Source organism: Gossypium hirsutum, chromosome A07 (genome assembly GCF_007990345.1).
Source record: "Gossypium hirsutum isolate 1008001.06 chromosome A07, Gossypium_hirsutum_v2.1, whole genome shotgun sequence".
NCBI lineage: Eukaryota > Viridiplantae > Streptophyta > Magnoliopsida > Malvales > Malvaceae > Gossypium > Gossypium hirsutum.
Window position 1 is genome coordinate 22,859,131 of NC_053430.1, and position 15,429 is coordinate 22,874,559.

The 15,429-nt window shown below is 37.1% G+C and overlaps 2 non-coding genes across 2 annotated transcripts; both read left to right on the plus strand.

Moving 5' to 3' along the window:
* Positions 1–299: 299 nt before the first annotated feature.
* Positions 300–406, plus strand: LOC121203802 (small nucleolar RNA R71). Its single transcript, XR_005898739.1, has one exon. It is a non-coding gene; the product is annotated as a small nucleolar RNA R71 (small nucleolar RNA).
* A 14,679-nt stretch (positions 407–15,085) lies between these two features.
* LOC121203791 (small nucleolar RNA R71) lies at positions 15,086–15,192 on the plus strand. Its single transcript, XR_005898728.1, has one exon. It is a non-coding gene; the product is annotated as a small nucleolar RNA R71 (small nucleolar RNA).
* The last annotated feature ends 237 nt before the right edge of the window (positions 15,193–15,429 follow it).

Here is a 15,429-nt window from a genome sequence, read left to right on the forward strand (position 1 = left end):
TTACCCATATAGTGGACTTGTTCCTCCTCGATGCTAGAGTTGAAGGATGGATAATCAGTGTTGTGATGTACCTGAGTAGAACCATACAAACCGCGTCGAGGTTGAAGACACCAGCTACTTTTTTCGATTTTATTCTCATGACTTGCCCCTGATAGTTATTCAGTGACATTTCTTTAATAAATTCGTAAGCATCTTTAGGTATTTTATTGTTTAAAGTTCCACTAATGGCTGCATCGATCAATTGCCTTGTTGAGGGGTTCATACCATTGTAAAAATTCTGAAGCTACAACCATAGAGGTAACCCATGGTGAGGACACCTTCTCAATAAGTCCTTGTATCTCTCCCATGCATCATAAAGAGTTTCTAGATCTATCTGCATAAAAGAAGAGATATCATTCCTCAATTTAACTGTTTTAGTCGGCGAAAAATATTTAAGTAAAAATTTTTTGGTCATTTGTTCCCAAGTGGTGATTGACCCTCATCGTAACAAGATCAACCACTTTTTAGCCTTATTCCTTAATGAAAAGGGAAACAACAGCAGGCGAATGGCATCATTAGAAATGCCATTGATCTTAAAAGTGTCGCAGAATTCCTAAAAATTTGCTAAATGAGTGTTTGGATCCTCGTCCTGTAAATCATCAAACTGAACAAACTGTTGTATCATTTGACTCATCTTAGGCTTCAGTTCAAAATTATTTGCAGCAACAGCAGGTCTGACTACACTCGATTCAGTTCCTGTTAAAGTAGGTTTAGCATAATCATACATAGTATGAAGAGCAGGATCCTGATTTACTGGATTTGCAGCAACCACAGAAGGTAGCGGATTATTTTGATTTTCAGCCATCTCCTCAGTATTAGTGTGAATATTGCCCTCTCGCCCTTCCTCTATGCATTGTAGGCTTCACCTTATTTCTCTTCGATTTCTGCAGCTGTGCTCTCGATCTCACTATCAAAAAGCAAAGGTCCTAACAGGTTTCTTCTAGTCAAAAACTATAAAAACTTGACAGAAGTAAATAAAAGAAAATTTAGTAATTAAAATAAAAACAAAATTAAATTGCAATAAAAATAAAAAAATGGCTAAAGTAATAAACATTAAGCATTCCTAATATCTTAGTCCCCGATAACGGTGCCAAAAACTTGATGGTTGTGAAACTAACTAAAAAAAATTTGACTAAGGCAAGCGCACCTATCGAATAGTAGTATAGTTATGGTGAGACCGGGAATATCGTATCCACGAGGACTAAAAGTACTAGTAATTACTATTTTTTTATTATTTAGCCTAAGAATTAAATGATGTTTTTAAACTAAAACTAATTATCTAATTAACTAAGATTACGACAGAGATTAAAGTTGGAAAATAATTTTTAGAAAACCGATGGAAAAGACAATACCCAAGGAAGAATCTACCTAGACCTCATTGATTACTTCTGAATTAGACGATTTATTCACTTGACTTAATCCGTAGAAGTCCTTAATTTATGTTATTATCTCTCTCGAGACTAAAAACAACTGACTCTAAGTTGATTAATCGAAATCTCTTTCTAATTAAAACCCCTATTGTCGCATTAACTCGGTCTGTGGATTCCCTTATTAGATTTGACTCTAATCCGATAGATTTATGTCGTCCTATCTCTAGGATTGCATGCAACTCCGCTTACTTATGGAGGATCTACTCTTAAACAAGGACTTTTGCTCCACTGAATAAGCACGTCAAAACCTGAATTAATATCCTGAAATATTAAAACAAGAATTAAAAGTCACAATTAAGAATAAGAACAAGTATTTATCATATAAGTCAAATAGTAATAAGATCCGTCTTAGGTTTCATCTCCTTTAGGTATTTAGAGAGTTTAGTTCATAATAATGGAAAACATCTCAAAATTGGGAAAACAACAAAATATAAAGAAACCCAAAGAACTTCTAAGGAAATTGAGTGGAGATCTTCAATCTTGAAGTAGATCTTGCTTTCGAGCTGATTTCGAAGGCTGTCCTTAAGTATTTCCTGCCTTCTACTCTGCGTGTCTTTTGATCCTCTTCTAGGGTGTTTATATAGACTTTGGAATGCCCAAAATAGCCCAAAATTAGCCTTTTCTGAATAGAAATAGACTTTGTCTCGACAGGGACACGACCGTGTGCCATGCCCGTGTGAAGGTCCTCAGGCCGTGTGCAATTCTGACTTGGTTTAATGTCGACACAGCCATGACACACGGGCGTGTGGCCTACCCGTGTGTCACACACGGGTGTGTAGATTACCCGTGTGAAAGTGCCTAGGCCGTGTGAAACACTGAATTAGGTCCAATTTGTCTGTTTTTGGCTCGTTTCTTGCTCTTTTTGCTATCCTAAGCTCTCTTGAGTATAAAACATGAAATTAAAGGATTAGGAGCATCAAATTCATTAAATATTATGATAATCCTTCCAAAAATATGGCAAGCATAGGGTAAAAACATGTATATATTATGGTTTATCAGTGAGCGAGAGTTAGGCTTCAACGTAGGGGTTGTTGTTGAGAGAAGAAGGGAAGAGGAAGAGAGAAGGGGGCGGTCGGGTGTGGGACTGGTATTGGAAACACAAAAATTTATATACTTTTTCATACCCAATTCTACTTAAATTCATGCAAATTCGGTTAAATTCTTGTCAAAAAAATAATTAAATATTATAAAATAATTAAATTATGTTAAAAATATAAACATTATGAATTTTAATTAATTTTGTAGTTAATTTTGATTAAATTTGGTTATTTTTGACAGAATTACACAATTGGAGAAAAAAGGGCCCGGTGAACACTGCGAGAATAACAAAATCGAGAGCAATTTGAAGCATCGAGGCCAATTAATTTCCAGCCCAAGACGGTCCAGAAATGTTTTTTAATTCATAATTAAATTAATTTTAGTTTATTTCCTATTTAATTTAGGTTAAATGAATTAATTTTAATTAATTATGAAGAAAGGGCCTAGTGAACCGCACTGGTTGAACCGAATGAAGTGAGCCGAACCAGCCACTAATTGGGCTGACCAGAACCGTCCATTGGCTGACCAAAATCAGAAAATTATCTAATAAAATATGCTTGCAAAAAGGCCCTTGAAAAACCTCCAAATTACGTTCAAACCCCACCTTTATTTTAGGCTTTGTAGATTTGCCCCAGCCTATTTTTAGCAAGGTTGAAAGCTTCAACCTTGCCATGTGTGTGGCCCGCCATGGGAGGGCTCTCTTGGCTGCTGAATTTGCTATTTTTAGCAGTCCTCTTCAGCTATTAAAGCCACCCTATGCTGCCCATTTCAAAGCATCCCTCAACATCCCTCATTCCATAACATTCTCTTATTCTCTCTTCATTTTTCTCAAAGTTTCCTCTCCATTTTTCCATCCCATTTTCCCTTCCTCTTGTGCCAATTTCCTCTCTTGAGAAAGAGGTGTTCTTCAGCCATATTGGGCAACAATCAAGGATTCATAGAAGCCTTGCTTGGCGAAGACAACAGAGACTAAGAACGGAGCAACAGTCAAGCTGCAGAGAAACACTGGATTTGCTTTCTGTTCCCTTTCTTTTTATTTTTTGTTGTTTTTATGAGGAACATATCTATGAAAAATATTATTTTTGAAATGGTTATTTTAATTAGTTTAGCTTGAATTTAATTCGTGTTGGGTTGATTATATTTTGCCTACTTGAAATATTAAAATAGTGTTTATGCTGTTATAGGCCTCAGTGAAATGCTTGATTAAGTAAAATCATGCTTAGGTTATCTGGCATTATAATTGTTTAGATAACTAAAGAATTAATTGTTTAAATGGATTGAAATTGCAATTAATGGACTCAGTACTTAATCAGTGCATGTTTAATTCTTCTAAGGTAACTAAAAATTAAATTAGCATTGTATTTGGCGATACATATGCCTTACATAACTTGCAAGATTGTTGTGATTAAATTGTTTCATGGTATGGCTACTTTGTTACTTCACATAATCTTTTACATATTTATTAAGTTGAATTAATCAGTTGAATCAACATAGGAATATGCGAGAGATGATTTAATTCAATAAGTATGTATGTGCGATAGCATGTTTACTTTATTAAATCTGTTTAGTCGGTTGAATTGGCATAGGGATATGTTCAAGAGATAAATGGAATTTTTTAATTAGTAAATATGTTCATAAGTTAACAAATTACTAACAGCGTAAGCACGAATTTAATATTTCTAAGTTAAAAAGGTATAATTAGTCCAACACAATTATATCATCTTGATTAAATCTTAATTGAAATCGTGTACAAGAACTCTTTTATTTTATTTAAATTGTTTGCCTAGTTTTAAAATCTTAGTTTATAAATCACTCTTTTCAAACCAAAATCATTTTTACCTCACCAAAGTGTTTTAATTAATTTCATAAATATCGCTTTTTACAGTCCCTGTGGGTACGATAACTCGACATTTACTTGTCACTTTATTACTTGTTACGATTGTGTACACTTGCACATTTCCACCGTCCCAGGCATGCAACGAGGGTGAGGAAGAGAGGAGGTAAGCCAAAGGAAGGGGGTTCGTCGGAATGGGGGAAGGCGAAAGTGCGCGTAGGGTTAGGGGGTTGTGCACGTGGTGGCCTGTAAGGGTCACTGTTGGGGTGAGGGGAGAGGAGAAGAAAGGAGAGGGGAAGGGGGTTTTAGGACGAAAATTGGTGTGGCTGTACGACGGAGTGAGGAAAGGAACAGTGGCCAGAAAATGGAGGTAGGGGAACGACGACGGCTAGGGTTGAGGGAGTTGGATAAGACGAAAAATGTGGAAAATAAGAAAAGGGATTAGGGTTTTATGGGGTGACACAGTCGTGTAAAGGCCTGTGTTGGGCCACACGGTCGTGTCACACGCCTATGTGGCTCTTTTTAAGCCCGTGTCAATAAAAATTCAAGCATAATCTTCACAAATCCTTGGGCATGCCCGTGTGTCCAAGCCATGTAGACCACACGACTGTGTCGCACGGCCGTATGCAACGTCTTTTATTTTTCCAAAGCCCGTGTGATCTTCCACACGACCGTGTGGCTTGTCCGTATCTCGCACATGACCGTGTGTCTTGCCCATGTAACTCTCTGACTTATTTTAAAATTGAAAATTTTAGCTCCAGGTTTCACACGGCCTAGGACACACCCGTTTTTCCAAGATATGTGGTCCACACGGTCGTGTCATACGCCCATATGGCCCGTTTTTAAGTAGTGTCTCTGTCGATTTTTTGAAAAATTAAGTCCCAAGCTCCACTCAGCCAAGGACACACCCGCGTGTCTAGCCGGGTTGGTTACATAGCCATGTCACCAGGCCATGTAACTCACTATCGATTTTTTTCACATTTTAAAACCATGTCATATGATCCACATGGCCAAGGACACGCCCGTGTGTCCAGGCCATGTGGGTTTGTTAAAAACTTTTTTAATTAATTTATTAATTTAAAAAAATCCTAAGATAAAATTAAGAAATTAGTAATGTTAAAGCTCGGGTTGCCTCCCGAGAAGTACTTATTTAAAGTCTAAGCTCGACTTACCTCGTTATTTGCACGATTACGGTGGTTCACGAGTCAAAACTCCTCTTTCTCGCTGTCAATTCTATTAGTGGAATAAAGTTTGAGTCTAGTAATCTTTACCTTGAAAATGCCTAATTTAGAATGATTTACCTCAACTATACTGTATGGGAAAACATTTAGTACCATGAAAGGAGTTTTTTCGTTTGCATTAAGCTCTACAATGGCAATTCGAGGGTCCGCGATCGCGTGATTTCGTGATAGGTTTTAATATTTATAATTAATCATTCTTGACACTAACTATTATTGCGATGTAGGCAAGCGTACCTATCGAACAGTAGTATAGTTCTAGCAAGATCGGATTGTCAAACCCAAAGGAACTAAAAGTACTAGTAATGACTGTCTTCTTATTATCTAGCCTAAGAATAAAGAGGTTTTGTTTTAACTAACTAATTATCTAAACTAAGAACTCACAGAGAATGGAATTAGGGAATTGCTTTTGGGGAAAATCGATTGACTTAAGACAATACCTAAGGAAAAATCCACCTAGACTTTACTTGTTATTCTGGCTCCGAATCAGACGATTTATTCATTCAACTTGTTCCGTAGAGATCCCTAAGTTATGTTATTATCCCTATTCAAGACTAATAACGTCTAATCCCTAGATTGAATAATTGAGACTTTTCCCTAATTAACACCCTAGGGTTGCATTAACACGATCTATGGATCCCTTTATTAGGCTTCACCCTAATCCGACAAAATCTTGTCACCCTATGTCTAGGCGCGCAATCAACTCCGCTTAATTATGACAAATGTACTCTTAGACAGGGTCTATTCCTCCTCTGAATAAGAGCTTATATTGAATCACTATCCTGGGATATCAAAACAAGAATTAAGAACACATAATTAAGAAAAAGTTAAATATTTATCATACGATTCAGAAAATAATAACAAGATTCATCTTAGGTTTCATTCCCCTTAGGTATTTAGGGGTTTTAGTTCATAACTAAGTAAGAAAACATCTCAGAATAATAAAGAATACAAAACATAAAGAAAACCCAAAACTCCTAAAGGGAAATTGAAGGGAGATCTTCAGTCTTGATAGTGAATCCGGCTTCTGAGATGGATCAATCGGCTTCTTTGGAGTAATTCCTTACTCCCTATTCTGTGTCTCTTTTTCTTCCTCCTCTAGGGTGTATTTATAGGCTTTGGAATGCCTAAGAGCCCTCAAAATTAGCCTTTTCCGAATTGGACTCAACTTGCGCTCGGCAGGGACACGCCCTTGTAACACGCCCGTGTTCGATTACTTCAGGCCGTGCTCGAACCTGCCAAATTGACACGGTCGTGTGGTCTGCCCGTGTGAGGAGGTCCAGGCCGTGTTGATTTCGTACTTTGGCCAATTTTCTCCGTTTTTGGTCCGTTTCTCATTCCTTTCGCTCTCCTATAAAACCTGAAATTAAAGCATTAGGAGCATCAAATTCACCAATTCTAATGGGAAATCATCCATAAAATGCGGTAAGCAGGGGGCAAAAATATGTATCAAATACCCCCACACTTAAGCATTTACTTGTCCTCAAGCAAAATTCTCGACTCATAATCAAAATAAATTCTTTTCAACTTATAATTTCTATCGATAATATCTCAAAATAATCCATAGGTAATCATACATTGAGAATTCAACTAAAAGAACACAAAATTTTCAAACATTCCGAGTTGAGTATTTAATCATGCAAACATAGGTGTCTCCTTTTATTTAAGTAATTACCTTTGATTCAAAATATCACAGAGTTTCACATCCTCACTAAAGATTCACTCAAATCACTCGAGCTGTTTAAGGACAATAAATGAATCACTCAATAGTCAATAATGAAAAGTCATTACCATAGGCTTGCATGAAAATCAAATCTTCACCACTATAATTTAAGATGATACATCAATCAGAAGGTCTTTAGAGGGTTGTAACGAGGCTTGGTTAGGGGGTTTGGTCACAAGCTGAAAGAAAAAGGTTAGAATCGAGATCGAATTGAAAAATTGCCTAACTAGAAAAAGAGTTACTCATCACTTGCGTACAACAGAGCTTCTTCTCAGAACATGGAATTTAATTACTGAAGCTTACAAAAAGAAGACCACTACATCACTACTAATACATAGATATATTTATTTAAGAACAAGTTAAATTACAAAGTAGAATAAAAAATATCTAAGTAACTATTTCAATTCAAATCTCGACAAAAAATAGGGCTCAAATTAATTTAGGGGATTTCAACAATAATGGTTTAAAGGTTAATATTAAGGGTAATACAAGAAATGGCTTGTTAGGCTCAAGGGGGTTTACTAGGGGTTAATCATGGAGGTAGGCTTTTCATGGCATGAGTGGGTTAATCATAAATGCCTTAATCATTTTAACATATCAAATCAAATGGCGTGGTCTCGACATGCATAATCAAGCAAGTTCTAGAATAACAGTTCAATACTGACGCACTCAAAGCAATAATAAAAGTGAGCATGAAAGAATTTAATAAATGCTCAAAAGACTCAAAAACTTCACAAAAATTATGGCTTTTTGATGTTTAAAACTTGTGAAATCTTACTCAAAGTAATACCTAAACTTTGGGGAACCAACCTAAGATTTTAAATTCTTAAAAATCAACTTATCATGCTTGATTCTCTAATGTCTTAAAGTTTAAACAATCAATGCATAAATGCCTATGTTTTAATTCAAGATATATCCATTAAAATCATAAATCAATCAAAATTTATCCTAAATATGATATGAGAGCTTTTCAAGAGAACAAGGCAGTCATTCAGGGATTCTTCTGATAATGAAATGAATACCCCCCCACACTTAAGATGTACATTGTCCTCAATGTACAAAGATAGATATTAGAGTATAACAATAAGATAGAGAGAGAAGTGAAACTTTCTGAATTAAGAATGGATGATATTCTTTGATTGGCGAGATCGAGTATTAGAAATAAAGCTAGAGGGCAAGCATGATTCTGAATGATAAAAGGAGAGTTAAGGGAATAATCTGATAGTAGTCATAAAGTTAAGCTGTGTTAAAAAAAACAAATGAATCTTAAAAACTTAATAAAAGAAAATAAAATAAGAGAAACAATCTAATTTTTAAACTGGTCGGCCGGTACACACGCCTGTATGGCTGGTGTCTCGTCCGTACTCGTCGCGATTTGAGATGTCGTTACACGGCCTTCTGGAACACCCGTGTGTCTAGACCGTGTAGCTATATGACCGTGTCGCACGACCGTGTTTGTTGTGGTTCGCTTCTCCCACGGTCATGTATGAAAGCCCCACGCCCGTGTCAATCTAATAGGTTCGACCACGGGTGCTAGATACGGGCGTGTTGAATGCCCGTGCTATTTTAACAGGTTTGCCCACGGTTCTTCCACATGGGTGTGTCGCACACCCGTGTTGTTTTGGCAGGCTCGACCACGGCCATGTCACACGACCGTGGCGTTTTATCGTAGCCTATCTTTGGGGAAATCCTTGCCCTGTTTTACACGGCCATAAGCACGCCCGTGTGCTTGGCCGTGTCTTTGTGGAAAAACTATACTCAAGAGCTCCGTTAGTAAGTTAGATTTTGAAGACTAAATTTTAAAGAAGTTACTAAGTTAGTGCTCAGGTTACCTTCCGAGAAGCGTTTATTTATAGTCTAAGCTCGACTTACCTCTTCGTTGAATGATCATGGTGGTTTGAGGAGTTTATACTCCTTATTCCTGGTATTAATCTCATCAAAATAAGGTTTTAAATGGGTGTTGTTTACCTTAAAAGTGCCAAACTTGGGATGACTCACCTCGACCGTACCAAATGGAAAAATGCTGAGTACCGTAAAAGGGATTTCTTCATTCGATGTGCTAGTGACAATGTGGGGATCTGTGGCATCTAATAAGACTTTACCTCCAACCTTAAGTTGATTTGGAAAGGTATCGAGCTCATTCTGGCGTAGTTTTGGTTTATCGTGTGTTCTCGGTTTATGTGTTCGCCATTCATCTAGCTCCTCTATTTGCAATCTTCATTCTTCATGATTAGGTCCTCTATGATTGCTTGAGAATGACTCATCTACTTCCTTCAGACTCATTTCCTACAAAGTAGGGTGTACCCTATTATCAGTTTTAGTAGAATGGCTTAAACGATCACCTTCAATTTCTGTTGTGTTGCCAGAATTGCGAGCTTGAAGGGTGATTGTTTCATCTCCCACACTGAGTGTGAGTTAACCTGTGCCAACATCAATAATTGTTTTAGCAGTTGCTAAGAAGGGTCGTCCTAAAATCAAAGGAGTGTTGATGTCATCCTCTATGTCTAGAACAATGAAGTCAACGGGAAATATGAATTTATCAATTTTAACTAGCACATTTTCAATAATACTCCTAGGGAATCTTATAGTTTTATCTGCTAATTTAATGCTCATCCTAGTCTGTTTGGGTTTCCCAAGACCTAATTTTTTAAAGATTTTGTAGGGCATGACGTTAATACTAGCCCCTAAATCAGCTAATGTATTATTTACATCTAGACTACCAATTAAGTAAGGAATTGTAAAACTCCCTGGATCTTTTAATTTGTTCGGTAGCTTATTTTGCAAAATAGCTGAGCACACTACGTTTAGCTCCACATGCGACGCCTCGTCCAACTTCCGTTTATTTGCTAAAAGCTCCTTTAAAACTTTTATTGCGTTTGGCATCTGTGATAGAGCTTCAATAAACAGTAAGTTAATGTATAATTTTTTTAAGAGTTTAAGGAATTTACCAAATTCTTCATCTGAGCGGTCTTTCCTTGTCGCATTGGGGTATGGCACACGAGGTTTATACTCGGCATTCACCGATTTGTTTTTATTATGACCTACCTCTCCTTGGCCTTTGCTTGCCACAGTTTCTTGCCTCGGTTCTGGTTCAGGCTCAACGACTCCTTCGTCATCTTGAATTTTAATTGCGTTCAGATGTTCCCTTGGGTTGGGTTAAGTATTACTTGGCAGGCTACCTTATGGTCGTTCGGAGATTAGTTTAGAAAGCTGGCCTATCTGAGTTTCGAGCCCTTGGATCGGTGCTTATTTGTCTCGATGTTCTGAAAACGGGTTTCTGACATCGATATAAACTTTGAGAGCATCTATTCAAGGTTCAGCTTCTTTTCCTGTTGATTGGGTGGTTGTTGAAAACCCGAAGGATGTTGTGGTCTTTGATTTCCTTGACCACCCCACCAGAAATTGGGGTGGTTCCTCTAACCTGCATTGTAAGTGTCACTATATGGGTTATTTTGGGATCAAGAGTTATTGTTTCCCATATATTGGGCTTGTTCCTCCTCGATGCTAGGGTTGAAGGGTTGATACTCTGAGCATGCTCCTCCTCCATTCGTCTTGCACCTCATTATTGGATGTACCTAAGTAGAACCAAGTAAACCATCAATCTTTTTATTCAAGAGTTCTACCTGATTAGAGAGCATGGTGAGTGAATCGATGTTATAAACACTGGCTGTTTTTGTTGGCTTAGTCCTCATGACTTGCCACTGATAGTTATTTAGTGACGTCTCCTCTATAAACTCATAGGCATCTTCAGGTGTTTTATTATTGATGGTTTCGCTAGCAGCTGTGTCAACCATTTGTCGAGTCGAAGGATTCAGGCCATTACGGAACGTTTGAACCTGAAGCCAAAGCGGTAACCCATGGTGAGGGCACCTTCTCAGTAAGTCTTTGTATCTCTCTCCTACATTGTAGAGTGTTTCTAAATCCATCAGCACAAAAGAAGAGATATCATTACGTAATTTAGCCGTTTTAGCCTGCGGAAAATATTTTAATAAAAAATTTTCGGTCATTTGTGCCCAAGTAGTGATTGACCCTCGTGGTAATGAGTTCAACCACTGTTTAGCTTTGTTCCTTAATGAAAAGGGAAACAACCGAAGACGAATGACATCATTAGAAATGTCATTGATTTTAAATGTATCACAGAATTCCAGGAAGTTTGCTAAGTGAGTGTTGGGATCCTTATCCTGCAAACCGTCAAACTGAACAAATTGCTGTATCATTTGAATAGTGTTAGGTTTCAGTTCAAAATTATTTGCAGCTACAGCAGGTCTAACTATGCTTGATTCAGTTCCTGTTAAAGAAGGTTTAGCGTAATCATACATAGTGCGTGAAGCAAGATTTTGATTAATCGCAATTGCAGGAGGTAGCTAATTGTCTTGGTTTCCAACCATCTCATCGGTTGGGGGTTGACTATCGTCCTCTTACTTGTTCTCTGTGTATTTTAAGCTTCGCCTTATTTCTCTTTGGTTTCTGCGAACTGTGCGATCGATTTCTTTATAAAAATTAGTGGTCCTGACGGGTTTTTTCTAGTCATAAACTATAAAAACTTGCTAAGAGAAAGAATAAAAATTAAAATAAATTAAATTGCGAGAAAAATAAATGGCTAAAGTAATAAAAATTAAGCGTTCCTAATATCTTAGTTCTCCGACAACGGCTTCAAAAACTTGATTGCGTAATTTCGTGATAGGTTTTAAATATTTATAATTAATCGTTCTTGACACTAACTATTATCGCGATGTAGGCAAGCGTACCTATCGAATAGTAGTATAGTTCTAGCAAGATCGGATTGTCGAACCCAAAAGAACTAAAAGTACTAGTAATGACTGTCTTCTTATTATCTAGCCTAAGAATAAAAAGGTTTTGTTTTAACTAACTAATTATCTAAACTAAGAACTCACAGAGAATGGAATTAGGGAATTGCTTTTGGGGAAAATCGATTGACTTAAGACAATACCTAAGGAAAAATCCACCTAGACTTTACTTGTTATTATGGCTCTGAATTGGACAATTTATTCATTCAACTTGTTCCGTAGAGATCCCTAAGTTATGTTATTATCCCTATTCAAGACTAATAACATCTAATCCCTAGATTGAATAATTGAGACTTTTCTCTAATTAACACCATAAGGTTGTATTAACTCAATCTATGGATCCCCTTATTAGGTTTCACCCTAATCCGGTAAAATCTTGTCACCCTATGTCTAGGCGCGCAATCAACTCCGCTTAATTATGGCAAATGTACTCTTAGACAGGGTTTATTCCTCCTCTGAATAAGAGTTTTTCTTAAATCAGTATCCTAGGATATCAAAACAAGAATTAAAAACACATAATTAAGAACAAGTTAAATATTTATCATACGATTCAGAAAATAATAACAAGATTCATCTTAGGTTTCATTCCCCTTAGGTATTTAGGGGTTTTAGTTCATAACTAAGTAAGAAAACATCTCAGAATAATAAAGAATACAAAACATAAAGAAAACCCAAAACTCCTAAAGGGAAATTGAAGGGAGATCTTCAGTCTTGATAGTGAATCCGGCTTCTGAGATGGATCAATCGGCTTCTTTGGAGTAATTCCTTACTCCCTATTCTGTGTCTCTTTTTCTTCCTCCTCTAGGGTGTATTTATAGGCTTTGGAATGCCTAAGAGCCCTCAAAATTAGCCTTTTCCGAATTGGACTCAACTTGCGCTCGGCAGGGACACGCCCTTGTAACACGCCCGTGTTCGATTACTTCAGGCCGTGCTCGAACCTGCCAAATTGACACGGTCATGTGGTCTGCCCGTGTGGCAGGTCCAGGCCGTGTTGATTTCCTATTTTGGCCCATTTTCTCCATTTTTTGCCCGTTTCTCGTTCTTTTCATTCTTTTATGCTCTCCTAAGTATAAAACTTGAAATTAAAGCATTAGGAGCATCGAATTCCCCAATTAAATCATCCATAAAATGTGTTAAGCATGGGGTAAAAATATGTATAAGTTATGGTTTATCAGTCCGTTTTGTCCAGCAATACCTAGCCCTAACCTTAAAGTGGTTTGTTCCATCCTTATGCTCATCATGTCGTTGCTTCGGTTCTGCATCATGTATTCTCAGGCTCTCTTTGACATGTTTCTGCCATTCGTCTAGTTCATTGATTTGTAGCATTCGTTCTTCATGTGTTGTTCTATTTTTGTCGCATAAGCTGGAATGTGGCTCTACCACGTTTTTTCGAGGGATTTCCGGCAAAGAAGGTTGAGCCACAAGGTTACTCACATTAATAGAACTTATATAATCATATTGATCACTAGATATCTTAGCAGAATCACGAGCTTGAAGAGTAATCATGTCACTCCTTGAAGTATTAGTTCACCTATACCAACATCAATGATAGTGCTAGTAGTTGTTAAAAAGGGCCAACCTAAAATTAAAGGTACGCCACTATCCTCATCCATGTCTAAGACAACAAAATCGACTGTGAATATAAATTTGTCAATTTTGACAAGAACGTCTTCAACAATACCCCTAGGAAATCTAATGGTTCTATCTGCCAATTGAATACTCATCCTAGTTTATTTGGGTTTCCTAAGACCTAGTTGCTTAAACATTTTATAGGGCATGACATTAATACTCGCCCCTAAATCAACCAAAGCATTATTAACATTTAAACTACCAATTAAACAAGGAATAGTAAAACTCCCTGGATCTTTCAATTTGTTTGGTAGTTTATTTTGCAAAATGGCTGAGCAAACTGCATTTAGCTCCACATGTAACGAATCATCTAACTTCCGTTTGTTTGCCTAAAGCTCCTTTAAAAATTTAACTAAATTGGGCATCCGTTAAAGAGCTTCAATAAACAGTAAGTTAATATGTAACTTTTTCAAAAGTTTAAGAAATTTACCAAATTGTTCGTTTGTGTGGTCTTTCTTTGTCGTGTTAGGATATGGTATAGGAGGCTTATACTCCTTACCGACTGATTGTTGCACTTTTTGGTTTACCTCAACCTTACCTTTAGTTACCACACTTTCTTGCCTCGGTTCTGGTTCAGATTCAACTAACCCTTCTTCATCTCGAATAGTAATTGCATGAAGCTGCTCTTTTGGGTTAGTTTCGGTGTTTCTAGGTAAGCTACCTTGTGGTCTTTCTAAAATCAATTTAGCAAGCTGACCTATCTGGTTCTCAAGCCCTTGAATCGACGCTTGTTGATTTTTATGTGCAGTTTTGGTGTTTTGGAATTGGGTTTCTGACACCGAAATAAACTTCATCAACATCTCCTCAAGGTTCGGCTTCTTCTCTTACTGGTAAGGTTGTTGTTAGAAGCCTGGAGGGGGTTATGGTCTTTGGTTTCCTTAACCACCCCAAGTGAAATTGGGATGGTTCATCCAACCTGCATTATAAGTGTTATTATAGGAATTATTTTGAGGTCTAAAATTATTACTCATATAGTTGATTTGTTCGTTCTTTTTGCTAGGGCTGTAGGATCGGGATTCTGATTCTTCGTCCCTTATCCATTCATATCGCATTACATCACCGGATGTACCAGCGTAGAACAATATAAACCATCAATTTTCTTACTTAAGAGTTTTACCTAATTCGATAATATGGTGACCGCATCTACGTTAAAAACACCTGCTGCTTTCATTGGCTTTGTTCTCATGACTTGCCACTGATAATTATTAAGTGACATTTCCTCTATAAACTTGTAAGCCTCTTCAATTGTTTTATTATTCAGACTCCCACCGATGGCTGCATTGATCAATTACCTAGTTGAAGGATTCAGACAGTTGTAAAAGGTTTGGATCTGTAACCATAGAGGTAGGCTATGGTGAGGGCACCTTCTCAATAAATCCTTATACCTCTCCCATGCATCATATAGGGTTTCTAAATCCATTTGCACGAAGAAAGAGATATTATTCCTCAACTTAGCTGTCTTAGCTGGTGGAAAATACTTCAATAAAAACTTTACAGTCATTTGATCCCATGTAGTGATAGAACCTCTTGGTAGGGAGTTCAACCACTGTTTAGCTTTATTTCTCAACGAGAAGGGAAACAACCGTATCCGAATGGAATCATTAAAAATGCCATTAATCTTGAAAGTGTCGTAGAATTCCAGAAAGTTGGCCAAATGAGTATTTGGATCTTCATCTTGCAAACCATCAAA